This window comes from Myodes glareolus, chromosome 7, assembly GCF_982192425.1.
Source record: "Myodes glareolus chromosome 7, mMyoGla1.1, whole genome shotgun sequence".
Classification (NCBI taxonomy): Eukaryota; Metazoa; Chordata; class Mammalia; order Rodentia; family Cricetidae; genus Myodes; species Myodes glareolus.
In genome coordinates, this window is record NC_142032.1 from 101,827,869 (window position 1) to 101,843,947 (window position 16,079).

Below are 16,079 nucleotides of genomic sequence, written 5' to 3' on the forward strand. Positions count from 1 at the left end.
TTCCAGCAATATTTTGAATTAAAAAATTAAGTGTAAAGAGTGCAAGAGAAATCCTTTCTCTGGGGGAAGCTGCTACAGCTATTCCCCCTTTCTGTTTTTGCAAAATTTCCTTTAAATTTCTATTTGCTCTCTCTACAATACCCTGGCTTTGTGGATTGTATGGTAGGCCAGTGGTATGTTCAACTTGTAATTGCTTGCAAAAGGCTTTAAAGCCCTGTGAGGTATATGCCGGGCAATTGTCGGTTTTTAGACAACTTGGCTTTCCCCCAGCTGCCCAGGCCTCTAGGCAATGCATTTTTACATGAGTTACCTTTTCCCCTGCTAGTGGGGTGGCATGAATTATCCCAGAGCATGTGTCCACTGACACATGAACATATTTTTGTCTGCCAAATTCCGAGATGTGGGTCACATCCATCCATTTGCCAGAGTGAGTTTGGCTTTAACCCCCTGGGATTTACCCCAATATGTGGGGGATGTAACATGGTCACGCAGGAGGGACAGGCTTTTAATATTCTCCTGGCATTCTCCCTAGAGATCTTAAACTTTAAGCGAAGTGTATTTGCCGGGACATGATAAAGCTGATGGAAATCTCTAGCTAGCTGGAGTGAATCTGTAGCCACAAGGGCGAGTGCTCGAGTAGCACCATCAGCTTGAGCATTGGCCTCTGCCATAGGTCCTGGCAAAAGAGAATGGGCTCGAATATGAGAAACATAAAAGGGATTTTCTCTTTTTAAAATATGCTTTTGTATTTGTAAAAGAATACTGGACACTGTACTTGAGCTGCGAATTGAGGCTGCAACCTCAAGAGAGGTCACAGCATTGACCACATATTGTGAATCTGAAATTAAATTAAATGGCTCAAGAAATCTCTGAAACACCTCCAAAACCACCAAGCACTCAGTGACTAGGGGGGAATCAGGCCGAAATTGAAAGACCACAGGTTTAGCATTTCCTGCCACCAAAGCCCCTTTTCCCACCTTTGAGCCATCTGTATAGATAGTTAAGGCTCCTTCTAATGGGTGGGGTGAGGTAATCCTGGGAAAATACACCAAATTTTTCTCCACAAAATTCATCAAGGGGTGTCTTGGCACATGATTGTCAATAACATTTGGGAATGCACAAAGCAGGATAGCCCAGCCATCTACCATGGCTGTCAAAACTTCTACCTGTTCCCTCGTATAGGGAATTATCAACTTGTCAGGCATTCTCGCGAAGTGGGCTAAGCAAAGCTTTATTCCCATTAATGCTTGGCCAGCCACCAATTCTGGATAATATTGAACAGATCTTGCTCCTATGGAATTTCCATGCATCCACCAGAGGGGCCCATCTTGCCATAACACTCCAGTGGGATAATTCTTTGTTTTGAGAATGCATAGCAAGATTGGCAAGGATGGATTCACCCGCTGCAATTGAGCTGTAGTAATAGCAGATTCTACCCTCTTAAGGGCCTGCATCGCAGCCGGGGTCGTGGCTCTAGGTGAACAGATATCAGGGTTGCCTTCTAAGATGGAAAACAAAGGCAAGAGCTCAGGTTGAGGTATATTTAAATATCCTCTAATCCAATTTATATCTCCCAGCAACTGCTGGAAATCATTAGGAGTTTTAAGGTGATGGGTGCGAATAAGCACTTTCTGAGGCCTGATGCTTTCAGGGGTGATTATAGTCCCCAAAAACTTCACCATGGAAGATGCTTGTACTTTATTTGAGGCTATGTGGAGTCCTTGCTCCTCCAAAAGGGATGTAACCTTTTGGAAAACTTCCTTCATGGTTTCCTGATGGGGGGCAGATAACAAGAAATCATCCATGTAGTGAACAATTTTTACGTAGGAAATTGTCTTCTAACAGGACTCAATGCTACATCTACATATAGCTGACACATTAATGCGCTATTGGCCATCCCCTGGGGCAAGGTTTTCCATTGAAACCGAGCATTGGGCTGTTCATTGTTAACAGAAGGAAGGGTAAACGCAAACCTCTCCCAGTCCTGAGGGCACACGGGAATTGAAAAGAAACAGTCCTTGATGTCCAAGGAAATTACCAGCCAATTCTTTGGTATTGCTGAAAGCAATGGGAGGCCCTGCTGGGCTGGGCCCATGACTTGCATCTGAGCATTGACTGCCCTAAGGTCATGTAGTAACCTCCAACCTCCAGAAGCCTTTTTGATCACAAAAATAGGCGTATTCCAACGTAATACAGAATGTTCTAAGTGTCCTAGTTCTAACTGTTCTTGTACTAATTGTTTTGCAGCTTCCAGCTTTTTCAAGGAAAGGGGCCACTGAGGGACCCATACCAGCTTATTTATTAGCCAAGGGATGGGCATTGTCTTTTGTCTGGAAGCTACAGCTTCAGTGGCCCCTATGAAAATCCCAAGCCTTTTCTATCTAACTTGGAGACAGTCTCAATAGGATTCTGTCTACCTTGGAGACATTTACCAAGTCCCTTATTGGGAACTTAGCCCTACGTGCCATCATTTGCTTACTGGTGTCAGAGTAATCATTTGTAAGTCTCAATCTCATTTGAGACTGCACATCCCGGCCCCACAGGTTGATGGGCAAATCAACCACAAAAGGCTGAAAACCTTTCTGATCTTCTGTTTTCCAGACTAACTCCTTAGCACTTATATGCGGCGTTTATGCATACCCCAGCCCTTGAAGGGACTGGGAGGCCTGCTGTAAGGGCCAGTGTTTTGGCCATGCCTGGGATCTGATGATACTTTTATCCGCCCCAGTATCCACCAGGCCTGAAAAAAACCTTTCCTTCTATTTCTAAATTTAAAATTGGCCACTGATCAAGCTCCAAGGATAAACAAGCCAAATCTACTCCCGTGGAAGCAAGGCCTTTGTCCTTTAGGACAAGCCCCTCTGCTGGAAGCTTATTACACCCTGAAGGCAGAACCAAGAGTTGAGTTACTCTGTCTCCCGGGGCGATGGAAATTCTCCCCGTACGGAGAATGGCAAAGAATCTTAATGCAGCCTTCATAAGCAGGGTCTATGACTCCAGGATGGACTATCAGGCCTTTCATAATTGAGGATGAATGTCCCAAGACTATGCCAACAGTATCTTGTTCTAATGGTCCAGATACGTCTGTTTCTATGACCTGAACTCCCATATCCTGAGTTAATAGCAGTTCGGAGGTGGCACGGAGGTCCAGCCCTGCGGAGCCCTTGGTTGCCCTTCTTGTTGGGACGATGGAGTCATATCGGGGACTGCCATCGAGCTCTGAATTGCCCCAAATATTTTTGGGCCCTGGGTGCATGGGCCCCTTAATCCGTTTTTTGACAATGACTGAACAGCCTGAGGAATAAGTTGTCCATTTATATCCCTAACTGATCTGCATTCATTAGCCCAATGCTTCCCTTACTTGCATCTGGGGCAAGTGCCTGGCTGCCTCTGTGATGTTACAGCTGAGGGCCCTGAAGAATCTGAGGCATTAATACTATTGGGATATTGTTTCATGAGATGTCCCAACTGTCCGCATTTAAAGCATGCCTTTCCCTTATCTCCCCTGGCACTGCTGGCAGCAGCAAGCACAGCAGCCGCCAACCCTGCATTGGTTAGAGGCCCCCCAACTTCACGGCAGGCTTTGATCCAGGCTTCTAATCCCTTTCCCTTTACTGGACCTATTGCTCTTTGACATTCCTTGGTGCTCTGTTCGAATATGATCTGCTGGACGAAAGGCATTGATATGTATAAATTCCCAAACATTCTTTCAGCTGCCTCTGTCATTCTAGCCACACAATCAGAGAATGGCTCTACAGCATCTTGAATAATCTTGGTTAAGTTACCAGCTGTTTCACCTTTATTAGGGAGTGATTTCCATGCTCTATAATGAATCTCACTAACCTGCTGATAAACCTCCCAAGGATAATTATTCTGATTTCCAGCAAATGGTCCCTGTCCAAGAAGCATATCAGCCATCCACTCTGGGTGGCCGCCTTGTATGTTAATGCGCGCTTGGGTTTGAGCCTTGTCCTGGGCTATAGATTTAAAATCCAGGAACTGCCCTGCCGGAAGAGCTGCCCTTGCACTCTCCTGCCAGTCTGTCGGAGTCAGCGCTACTGCAGCAATCCTTCTCAATAATGCGATTGTATAACTGGCATTTGCTCCATAATTTTTCATAGCTTCAACCAGATCCTTAAGCTGTCTGTATGGGACTGGTTCATACCACCTATTATGATTCTGTGGCTCTTCAAAAACAGGAAAGGCAGCCGCCAATTGCGACCAAGTTTGCCTTCCTATGAAGCTGTGGCCCTCTGTAGCTACCTGCAAGTACATGGGTGGAGGGGCGGATGGGGGAGGAGCAGAAGCTACGGGCGCCTCGTGACTTCTGTCTTTCGTAGTAAACACATCATCATTGCCCCACCTCTGGCTACCTCGCTCTTTCTCAGATTTAGCAGCTGCCTCCTCAAGCTGCTCTTCCTCCTCTGATAAATCTAGATCTATAAATTCATTCACCACTAAAGTTATGGGGCTACTCTTCCCCTTTTCTCTTTTTTCTATTTCCAGATCCTGTTCTTTTGATTTTTCCATTTTCTTTCTAGGCCTATCCTCTTGTTCCTCCTTCTGATCTGATTCTGAAAAGCTGTCCTGATGTTTCTGTAATGCCTTGCGACCCTGTTTTAATATCTCTATATTACGTTCTTCCTTCAAGCAGTCCTGCACCATCCTCCAAAAAGGAAGTGTGCCCCTCCCAATCTTTCTTTCTGCTTGTTCCAAATCCCTGCCTAGTCTATTCCAAGATGGCAAAGTTAGATCACCTGAAGCTGCAAACCAAGGTGAGACTTTAACAATGTCCTTCACGATAGTAGCAACAGTGCTGGAAGAGATCTTTAAATCACGCTGCTGCAAAAGCGCCTGGATTGAGCGATAAATCTCTCTGGCGCTCGAGGTGGTTCCAAAAGAATTGCCCATGGTATACACTTACCGCCTGGGCTAAAGAAAAAAAAACCCCTTTTTACTTACAAGGAAGTCTTTTTAGAAAAATGCCGCTTGATCTACTGCGGACTTAGTTTCACTTTAGACTAGTCACGGTCGCAGCAGCAAAGGCACTCACAGCCTGGTTAATAGCAGCGCAGCCCAAAACAGCAGAGAAGAACGAATACAAACATTATCACTCTGGACCAGCCTTAGCAATCAGCATACATCTGGAAGATTTCACTGACGTCACTGCCCCTGTGTGTCGGGTTCTGAATTCTGCTCCCTTTGGTGACCGATATTGTTTGTTCTTGTCCGGCATCCCAGATTTAAATGGCACCAGTTGTGAGACGCATCCCTTGACCAGCAAGCAGAAGCAACCATGAAATCGAGAATCCTTCCCAAATCACAACTTTATTGGAGCACTTGGTTGAAGGGGGAATGGGGGACGAGAGAGAGAGAGAGAAACTAAAAGGCAACCGCTTTTCTAGGGTGGAGAGGCTCGGATACTGATTGGTTAATACCTTTCTACTGGAGCCCCGTGTTTCGGGATAGGCTAGGGAACCAAGGCTCAGTTATGCAAAATACAAGCCCCAGGCGCTCTGGCCCACGCGGCAGCATCAAAGGATCTGTATACCTCCAAGCTGTAGGACCACTGGCACCATCTCGCCATGGTGACATCCTGGCAGCCCCTTACACCTACCTACATGTCGTTTAAATAGAAAGATTCATTATCCTCAAACTAGGTCATTTAGAATCTCTCCTATCTGAATTTCCTTGTTGATAAACTGAAAACCATGATGTTTATTATACTACTTAAAAAATTACTTAACTACAAGTACAGGGCTTGCCATATTACCTATGTTAAGTCAAATCCTTCATAAATACATATCACTATGATCAGTAATGAAGAGAATATTTATAAAAATGGAATCATTGTGTGAATGTTGAAGATTTAACTTCAGTTTAATGTAGGGAGTCACCAGGGTGTGTAACTCCTTGCTGTACAAAGCATGCTCCTCAAACAAGTAGGGTACCACCTGGGAGCTTATTAAAATGTAAAAAGAAAAAACAAAAATGTTTCACTCCAAGTCCCAGTGATCAGTGCATTTTAACAAGACCTCCCCAGTGGTTTGCATATACATCAACATTTGAGAAGCACTGTTCTAAGTCACTCCTTTTGAGAATCACTGCTACAAGAATGTGGGGATGTGGCATTAGCCCCGGGGAAATACACTAGCCAATAAGTTGACATATGTTTCAATATTATGTAACTCCAATTATTGTAACATGTTTGCATACATGTTTATACCTAAAATGTCTTAGGACATACGTTAGACAGCTCAAGAAAGTGTAACAGGAAATCGAGCAATGATTCAGATAAGTGGATGAACTATAGGCAGCTGCGGGAATCCTCAAATGTCAGCAAACATGCAACCTAGAAGTCCTGTTGCTAAGACCCATTGAGCAAGAGTGCAGCAGACTCACTCTTGTGAGCAAAGATGTGTTTTGGGAATACCACCTTGTCTTAAAGGAAGGGTGAGGCTGGTGTATATGGGTACACTGTGTGTTCATTCACACATGTACATAGTAAGTATTGATTAATAAACTCAGTTTTAACCTTTGTGCTTTTAAACCCTTTGTTTTAACCCTTTGTGCTTGAGCTAATTTTCTGTCCTATCAGAGAGCCAAGGCAGTCTCTTTATTAACCAATGAAAATAACACATAAAAAAGGCCCACCTACATCATTTTCCCTTTTTCTATTTAAACAAAAAAGAAAGGCTTTCACTTTAACATTGTAAAATTACATATAACAAAACAGTTATCAAGTAAGAATTACAGTTACAATATTTATATCTATTATATCTCTATCATAATAATGGAAAACTATAACTATACCTAACCATTCTTCAACTCCATCAAAGACATCATAAGGATATTATATTACCTAAGTAAACAAGAAGTAAGCAACTTCCAAAACTCTAGAAATGACAGAGACATCTTGCTGCCTGTACAGTCACTCAAAGTTCCTCTGTACCGTTGGGGCATCCATCTTCACCCTACAGGCCCATAGTATCCAGGGACATTTCCATGAAGCAGGAAATTTCAAAGGCAGTTCAGTCACTATCTGCTGTGTCCTGCAGAACGTCTCGCAGACTCTTTCATGAATCAGGAACCCCGAAAGGTCATCTCACCTTTAGGCAAGTTCAGCAGTCCTCTCTCTGCGGGTTCTCTGTGTCCAGTCTATGCAACAGTCCAGGCAAGAGTAGTTTCTTGCCCAAAATGGCTAACCAACTCCATAAGGAGTCTCTTTGATGCCCATCTTCCTCTTGAAGTAGATTGGTGCTGCCAGGAGCAGACGTGTCTTATTGTCATGAAAAGTCCTAAGTTATTAAAACATTGAAAGTGCCATATTCTGTAGTCTTTGAAAGCTATGAAGAATGCCAATCTAACTAAAATATATCTCTATACCTAGAAAATCTAACATGACTACAAGCTTGATTATTATCAATGATTATCCATTAACAACCTATATTTTCTAATTATATATTGCATTTTTAAATGAGCTACACAATCAGAATATCTCAATCAAGATCAGAAATATATATACATATACAAAATTGACCTTAAAACCCATAACAATGCAAATTATTCATATCTATATCATATCCCCCTTTAAATGTAAAAGAACATTTATAAGCAATATTTGGGAATATGGACGTAGTTACTTCTCTCCAAATTTCTTCTTCCGGCATATCTCAAGGAAATCACAGTCTACATTAGGTTATAAACTGATTGGCCCATTAGCTCAGTCTTCTTATACTACTTCCTGCTGGTTGGGGGCGCTGATAATCTTATGGGAACCTAAAGAAAATTTAGAGTTATAATCAAGTCCTGACTGGAGTATCCTGTGAGTCTTGATCATCTCAGGCAGCAGTCTTGAACCTGTTCTGGATGAAGAACTCTGTCATCTGGGCCATCTGTTCCTATTGGAGATTTCTCAAGTGGTCTTCTTTTATCGAACCTGATTTTTCTTAACTCAGAATGAATCCAAAACCTCTCACTTTCTGTGGAAACAAAAGCAAAATCTCTTCTCCAAAGTAACATACCTTTTGACTTCAGTTTTGAAGCCAAGGTATTTCCAAAATACCTATCTTGGGTTAGTTCAGCAGCATTTATAAACAAAAGTTTTTTAGCAGCTATTGTTCCTTCTTCAACATTCAAACAATTCAAAGAGAGCATAATAGCATACAGTACCAAGATTCTCTATGTATTTTCCATCTTTATACGGCTTTATTTCAACCTCTATTTCTTTTATTTTTACTTTTAACTTTTGGCTTTTTGAGACAGGTTCTCTGTATACATCTTTGTCCTGGAATAACTCTGTAGACCAGGCTGTCCTTGAACTCACAGAGATCCACTTGCTTCTGCCTCCCAAATGCTGGGATTAAAGGTGTGGCTATAGCACCTTGAACTCACAGAGATCCTTCTGTCTCTGCCTCCCAGGCATTGGGATTAAAGGCATTTATCCTTTAATCCTTGAGGTCACAGAGGTCAATCTACCTCTGCCCCTTGAAGTCACAGAGGTCAATGTACCTCCACCTCCCAAGTGTTGGGATTAAAGGTGTGTACCACGACACCCAACTACTTTCTTTCTTTCTTTTTTCACTTTAAGAACTTTAACTTTTATCCTGCATATATTTTTAACACACAGTAAAACATTTAGAGGTTTCCTTCATCTTTGAATCTATCTTTACTGTATATCTCTCTTTTTCTGACCACATGAGTCTTTAAGGAGAGGATTAAAGCCGTGGCTTTGATGGCTAGATCCAGCCCATTCCTTAGCTTTCCAGCCTCATGGCAGAGGTATCGGCTGTAGCCACTTTCATCTCCACAACTCCAAGGCGTTTCAAGGTCCTTGCCAGCAAGCAAGCTGCAACAGTGTTAAGCAACACTTAAAACCTCTGTAATCAGGACTGCTTGCTTGAAAGAGTCAGAGTTTTCCCTGGCAGGACGACCCAGAAAGACAGCATTTTAAAACAACACAGCTTTTTCCCTGCTATGGCTGAAAACTGAAAAGCATGTGTTCAGCTTTTCATCAACACCGTTTAAGTGTTTCGTGGCAGGACCTTTTAAGAGAGCTGCAGGATTTTGCAGCTAAAGCTGAGTCAGGAAGCCTCTCTTAGATGAGAGCACTTGCTTGCCTCTAGCAAGCAGAGCAGACCCAAGAAATTGCTGCTACCAAGAAAACATGATTTACTCTATTCTTTCCCAAGCTTTCTCAAGCTTTCTGTGGATTCGGTTATCCACGTCTGAGCGCCATATGTAGTGAGGGGCTGCGGGCAGGCTTGCTTTTCATCCTGCCTGGCTCCCGCATGGCTAGCTTAGCCCTGGAAATAATAGCACACAAATTGTATTCATTTAAATACTGCCTGGCCCATTATCTCTAGAGAGTTAGTAACTGGCTAACTCTTACATCTTGATTAACCCATTTCTAATAATCTGTGTAGCACCACGAGGTGGTGGCTTACCGGAAGAGATTCAGCATGTCTGACTTGGTGGCTGGCTCCATGGCGTCTGCCTCATTGCCCTCTTCCCAGCATTCTGTTCTGTTTACTCTGCCTACCTAATTTTCTGTCCTATCAGAGAGCCAAGGCAGTCTCTTTATTAACCAATGAAAATAACACATAACAAAAGGCCCACCTACATCAGAATGTATTTTTGTATCTGCTTATATTGTAACTCATTGATTTTCATTTGACATTTTTGTTTTATTTCTCTTGGATTTTTAAGATACAGTCTTATCATTAGTTCCAAGTAGCCTAGAACTCACTGTGTAGACTAGGGTAGCCCCAAACTCCATAATTATAGTATAAATTTTCAGTTTTGTAACATCTATTTTATGATTTTTTTCAACAAATGAGAACTACAATACTATTAGTAGTAATAATGGAAGTGCCTGTACTTTAGTCAAGAACACTTTAAGGATTTGTCTCTCACTCATTCTCCAAGTTCCCCGAGAAGATCCATCATGCGTTTAGCCCCTTGGCAGAACATGTGGCAGTACAGAGATACCTATCTTAGTTTCATTCAATGTTGCTGTAGTTAAATGCCCTGACAGAGGATTATTTAGCTCACAGTCCCAGGTTACTCTGTCATCTAGGATGTTCTATAGAAACTCCTAACTTTGAAATTCCTTTGTTTGTTTCAGTTTAAGTGAGAATAGACCATTGAAAGTACCTAGGTGACGTAATGTGATGATTAACAACTTATGAAATTGAGAGCTCCAACAGTCATTGTATATAGTGCAGTTATTGTATCTCCTAAATGGATTTCCCCTTTATTAATACAGAGTAACCTTCTTAACTGCACCATTTTGGTTTGGTCTACTTTGGAAAATATATTTTTTAAAAAAAGCAAAAAAACAAAAAACAAACAAAAAAACTACATCAGTTTGTTTTCAGCTTCCCTTTTTTTTTTTTTAAGCTTGGATTTTAACCTATGGCTGCCTCAGCCAGTGAGGTGTGTTTCTTGAGGTGGTTTTTAACTCAATCAGCTAGTCTATTCCTTTTCATTAATGAGCTAAGGTCACTTACATTTAAGGTTATTATTGAGAGATACTTGCTGATTCCTGTAATTTTAATTGTTTTTTTCCTGCTTTGTTAGATTATTGTTTGTTTTTTAATTCCCGTTTGGAACTGTGCATTGGCTGGTTTACTGTTTGCTATGTTGTTGGCACCTCTATTGGTTTCAGTACTTCTAAGTTTTATCTGAGGATCTTATGGGCAGCCAACTTTTAAGAAAAGAAAGAGAAAAGAACAAACAACAATAAAAATAGAAATAAAAATATTTCCCCAAATTTCCTAAAACCTTCAAAAATAAAATTAGATAAATGTAAGAAGGCAATAAAAAAAATTAAAGCAATATAGCATGATGACAAAGTATTACCAAGATTACAACAGGAAGGAAATAGAGGGCAGCAAGAAAATAGAAAGCAACAGTAAGAAAAATTGCTCAATAATGAAAGAAAATGTGTACAAAATTAGACTAATAAATGAAGGATAAAAAATTAATACTGTACAATAAAAACACTACTAAAATTCAAATAAAGAATAATTGAGAGAAAATTGAAGCCCAAGTAGCAAAGGAAAATACAGAAGCTAAAACCTCAGTCCTAGAAAACTGCAGTGCGTGAGTTACCTGGTGAAGAGGTCAGCTGCCCTAGCGCACTCTCATCTTGCCTGTGGTTTCTTTAGGTGTAGAGTCTATACTGGACAAGAATCCAATCTGTCTGGGTTGTTTTCATTTTAGTAATTTCCCTTTTTTGTGGACCAAGGTGTCTGCTTGCCACATGCATATTTGCAAACAATGGGATGGGAAGGTTCCCTCACCCTCCTGAGAGGGAGGACCATGAAGAAGAGGGAGTCCTGGCACAGTATGAATAAAACAACTTATGTGGACAATGAGACAGCTATTTGTGTACACAGATTAAGATGGTGCCTAAGCACATGAGCATAATTCCCACACATAGTCTTTAGCATTGTTCTTTAAGATGGAGTATCAACCTGGCAGTGGTGCCACACACCTTTAGTCCCAGTACTAGGGAGGCAGAGGCAGGCAGATCTCTGTAAGTTCAAGCCTAGCCTCATCTACAAAATGAGTTTCAGGACAGCCAGAGCTGTTTCACAGAGGAAACCTGTCTCAAGAAACAAACAACAACAACAAAAAAAAAAAAACAAAACATAAAGATGTAGTGTCAGTCAGAAATGACATTCAACATTAAGTTTTTGAAGCCTGAATAGGTAGGGGGATTTGATTTTTATTAATTCTGGTACTGAATAGTTAACTTGAAACATCACAGACATACACACACATGCACACATGTGCACCCACACACGTGTATGCACATGCATGCCTCCCCCGGCACACACTCCCTCAAACTCATGACATTTTCAAAACAAGCCACCAGGACTATATGTCCTTTAAATGTCTGTAATTAGTGCCCACCCAAAAAGTCCTTCAATGAGCTGAGATTATTTCTACTGATACAGAAAACAGCAAAAACAAACAACACAGAAAAGATTTTCACTCTACTTCTGGGAGGTGTGCAGATGTTTTTCTTTCCTAGATGAGATGTGGAGGTTTGACTGCTTATTGCATAGTAGATTGGATACTATAGCATTTTTTAGATAAATACTTGTTTTGTTCTTAGATCTAAATTAGCACATCATGTATATTTCTTCTTTTGACTATGTTCACATCCAACTTTAAGCATCCAAGTGTACCTTAGCCTTTACAGTCACTCATAATAGTGTTGATGGTGTATAATGGCATTGCTCAGATTAGCTTCAACCTCCCATTTATTGCTCCTCTCATTTAAGCTGTAAACCTGGTCCTGGTTTCTATGTCAATCTAAATTAGTGGTTCTCAACCCGTGGGTCACAACTCCTTTCTGAGTTGAATGATCCTTTGATGGGGTCACCTAAGACTATCTGCCTATAGGTATTTACATTACAATCCATAACAGTGACAAAATTACAGTTATGAAGTAGAAACAAAAGTAATTTTATGGCTGAGTGTCACCACAACATTATAGAGTTGCAACACTGAGAAAATTGAAAACCTCTGATCTAAATGAATAATTTTAAATATCCTCTTTATTTTAAAAATATTTATATACAATATGTTTGACTTCTCCCCCCAACTTCACTCTCTCCTTTAGTCTTCCTTTGGGTAGCCAGCTCACACACACACACAAAAAAGACAAATAGACTTATTATTAATTATGAAAACTCAGTCTATAGTTTAGGCTTGTCCCACCAGCTCTTATAGTTTAAATTAACTCATTCATATTAATCTGTTTTGCCTCATGGCTTTTTACTTTTCTTCCTTCTTGCACCTCCTGTATCCTCTTTGTGTCCTCTGACATCTCTCCAAGCCTCAATTCATCTCCTCTTCCTTTTGCTTTGTCTAGAAGTCCTACCTAACTCCTTTTTGCCTATTGGTCATTCAACTCTTTATTAAACCAATCAGAAGTCACCTTGGCAAAGACACATCTTCAAAGTACACAAAAAAATTATCCTACAACAATTCCCTCTTTTGTCTAAATAAAAACCAGTAAAACTATATATAATAATAGCAATTATTGTACAAATAAAAAGGGAAGGACTTAACTTTAACAAAGCAAAACTATATACAGTAAGAACAATTTTCAAGTAACAATTATATTCACAGTGTCCAGCCCATTTGCATTTTGCAAATTTGTAGAAAGCACTATATTATCTATCCTACTTAGTGAGTCCAAATTTTATACCTAAATCATTTTTTAATCATATCTTGTATTATCAACCTAAAAATATATTTTTGGACATTAGAATATGTTCTTAGATAAACAACTCAAATTTTTATGTCTCTCAACCTTATACATTTTATATCTCTTTTGTAAGTTTCTTTTCTGAATTGGTAACAAAGAAAACTGTAACTATATCATCTTCAACTCCATCAGAGACCTGAAAAGGATACAGTATTAAGTAAACAGGAAGTTTACAGCAAACCACTTCCAAAACTAAAAAACAACAGAGATATCTGACTGTCTGAACAGTCACTCCAAGGTTCCTCTGCAACATTAGGGCATCCGTCTGCAGTCTATGGGCTTAAAATATATGTGAAGCAGGAATTTTTGAAGGACTGCCTACCTTGTCTTGGCAAAGTTTGGCAGTTTTCTTCTTTTGTGTCCTGTCCATTTGGACATCATATTGTCAAAACTCGAAGTAAAAACAGTTTCTTGCCCAAATGGCTAGCTTTTGCCACAAAGAAAGAAAACTCCATATGGAGGTTCTTCAATCCCCAATATCCTTTTTTGAAGTAAATTAGTGCTGCGAAGAGTAGACAAGTCTCACTGTTATGAGACTTTTTTTTCATTTTTTTGAGACAGAGTTTCTCTGTGTAACAGTCCTAGCTCTCCTGGAACTAGCTTTTGTAGATCAGGAAGACCTGGAACTCACAGAGCTCTTCCTGCCTCTGCCTCCCAAGTGCTGGGATTAAAAGTGTGTGCCACCACTGCCCGACTTGAAAAACCTTATGTTATTAAAGCATTTTAAATGCCATATTCTGTAGGTCTTTAAAGTGTTTGAAAATCACCTATCTAAAGTATATATAAATATATGTATATATATATTATATATAACTATATAAACAAACTTAACATGATTATGAGTTTAACTATTATAGATAACTAACTATTAACATGTATTTCTGTATTATCCTAAATAACTTTCAAGGATTAGATCTTTATATTTTAAATGAACTGCATAGGTATAATACCTTAAACAAAAAAGAAACATATGTACAGTATAATAAAAAATAACCTTAAATTTATATCAACATACAAAAATCCATACCAATATAAAACATTTTAGAATAGTGTTTGTTCAAATTAGACTCAACAGTCTGCTCCATTCCACCATTTCTATATTATATTCCCCTTTTTTCTTCAGAAATAGATTCTTGAGTCTGATCTCTTTTGTTTAGCTTTCTCTCTGACCATGACCAGTAAAAAATTGTAACCAATTCCCCTAAATGATGACAAACATCTATCTATAACCCACAAAATAATCAAGAATCACCCATCCCACCTCTTGAGAATGTGGGTGTTTTATCCTCTAGACTGCTTCCTATTGTCTGGGAGATATGAAACCTGACAAAATTGAGATAATGGTCAAGTCCTGGGAAACCTAGTCATAATATTTGTTGCTTCGTCTTTGTGCAATGGGAAAGGACAAGGTCTATCTGCAGTCCTGGCCAGAATAGTCTGTGAGGCTGGACCATCTCAGGCAACAACTTTGAAGCTGTTCTGGATGCAGAACTCTGAGGAAACTGTAACCAAGGCACTCTGAGAGGCTGGGCCCCCTGAGTCACCTGTTTTCACTGGTGTTTGGTCTCCTTGCTCTAAAAACACACAGACTTTGAAAGGTAGCATATGTATCTGTATTAACACAAGCATGTTACACGTGTTGTACACTGCCAGCCAAAGACAATCTTTTGTTTTATGTCTGAGCAGGTAAATATACACCACTGTTCTTGTAGTTTGTTTTGGATTTTTTTTTTTAGGTTTATTTCTTCATATTTGTAGTCAAGATTTTCAGGAGGTCTCCGCCTATCAAACTTGATTCTCTTTAACCTTGAAGGAATCCACAGTCTTTTGTTTGCTATAGAAACAAAAGCATAACCTCTTCTCTAATGCAATACATTTTTTAATTCCACTTTAAAGTTAAGGCATTCTTAACGTAGCAGGGCTGGTTTAATTCAGCAGTTCCTCTTCTCTCCGATGTCTCTCAGCAGCTCTGGTCTGCTCATCAGCAATCAAAAAATCTAAACAAGATACCATATAGGATCCAGACTTTCTGTGTTCCATCTTTACATGGCTTATCCTTTTTATACTATTTTATTCTCTCTTTATAGACTTCGCCTTACTATTTATAAACTACTTTTTCTATGGCTGTCATTTTCTTTTCTTTTTTAAACCTATGCACATTTTTTTAAACACACTGTAACCTGTTTAGAGGTTCTTTTTCCTTCTGAATCTGTCTTTACTGAGCCGCTGAGGTGTTCTCTGAGCTTGTGAGACAAACCTTAAACTGGTATGTCTGCTGCTGTGTGGCTCAGCTTAGCGCCTGGTGCTGGCCACTGGCTCTAGCCCACAGGTAGTGGCTGGTAGCCAAGTCTCTGTATACCATTGAGCCTACCCATGGTCAGTAGGAGGCCATGTTTGACCACCTACCCAGGGATGACAAACGCTCACAATGGGCTGGTCCTCCCATATCTGTCATTAATTTGAAGAAAATGTCCCACAGGTTTGCTGATAGGCCCATCTGAAGCATTTTCTCAAATAAAGCTCCCTCTTCTTAAGTGACTCCAAGTTGTATCAAGTTGACAAAAAATGTGACTATCCAACACAGCTATTTTCTACGTGCCGAGCTAATAAAACCCGCAAGTTCAGAACCAGTGTGTTTATAAGTTGCAACTTTATTTTAAACTGATCCCTCTTGGACAGAAATCCCACAGGTAGATCAGGGCTCAGGGTGGGGGGATTTGGCTGGGAAAGGACAGTTTCTCTTCCTTGAAACCTCATGTACTTCAGGACCAGAGCAAAAACCACAAAGGTA

The 16,079-nt window shown here is 40.2% G+C and overlaps 1 pseudogene; it reads right to left on the minus strand.

The window, feature by feature from the left end:
* LOC125397234 (olfactory receptor 51H1-like) overlaps positions 1–5,579 on the minus strand; it is a 28,081-nt pseudogene extending 22,502 nt beyond the window's left edge.
* Between the last annotated feature and the right edge of the window lie 10,500 nt (positions 5,580–16,079).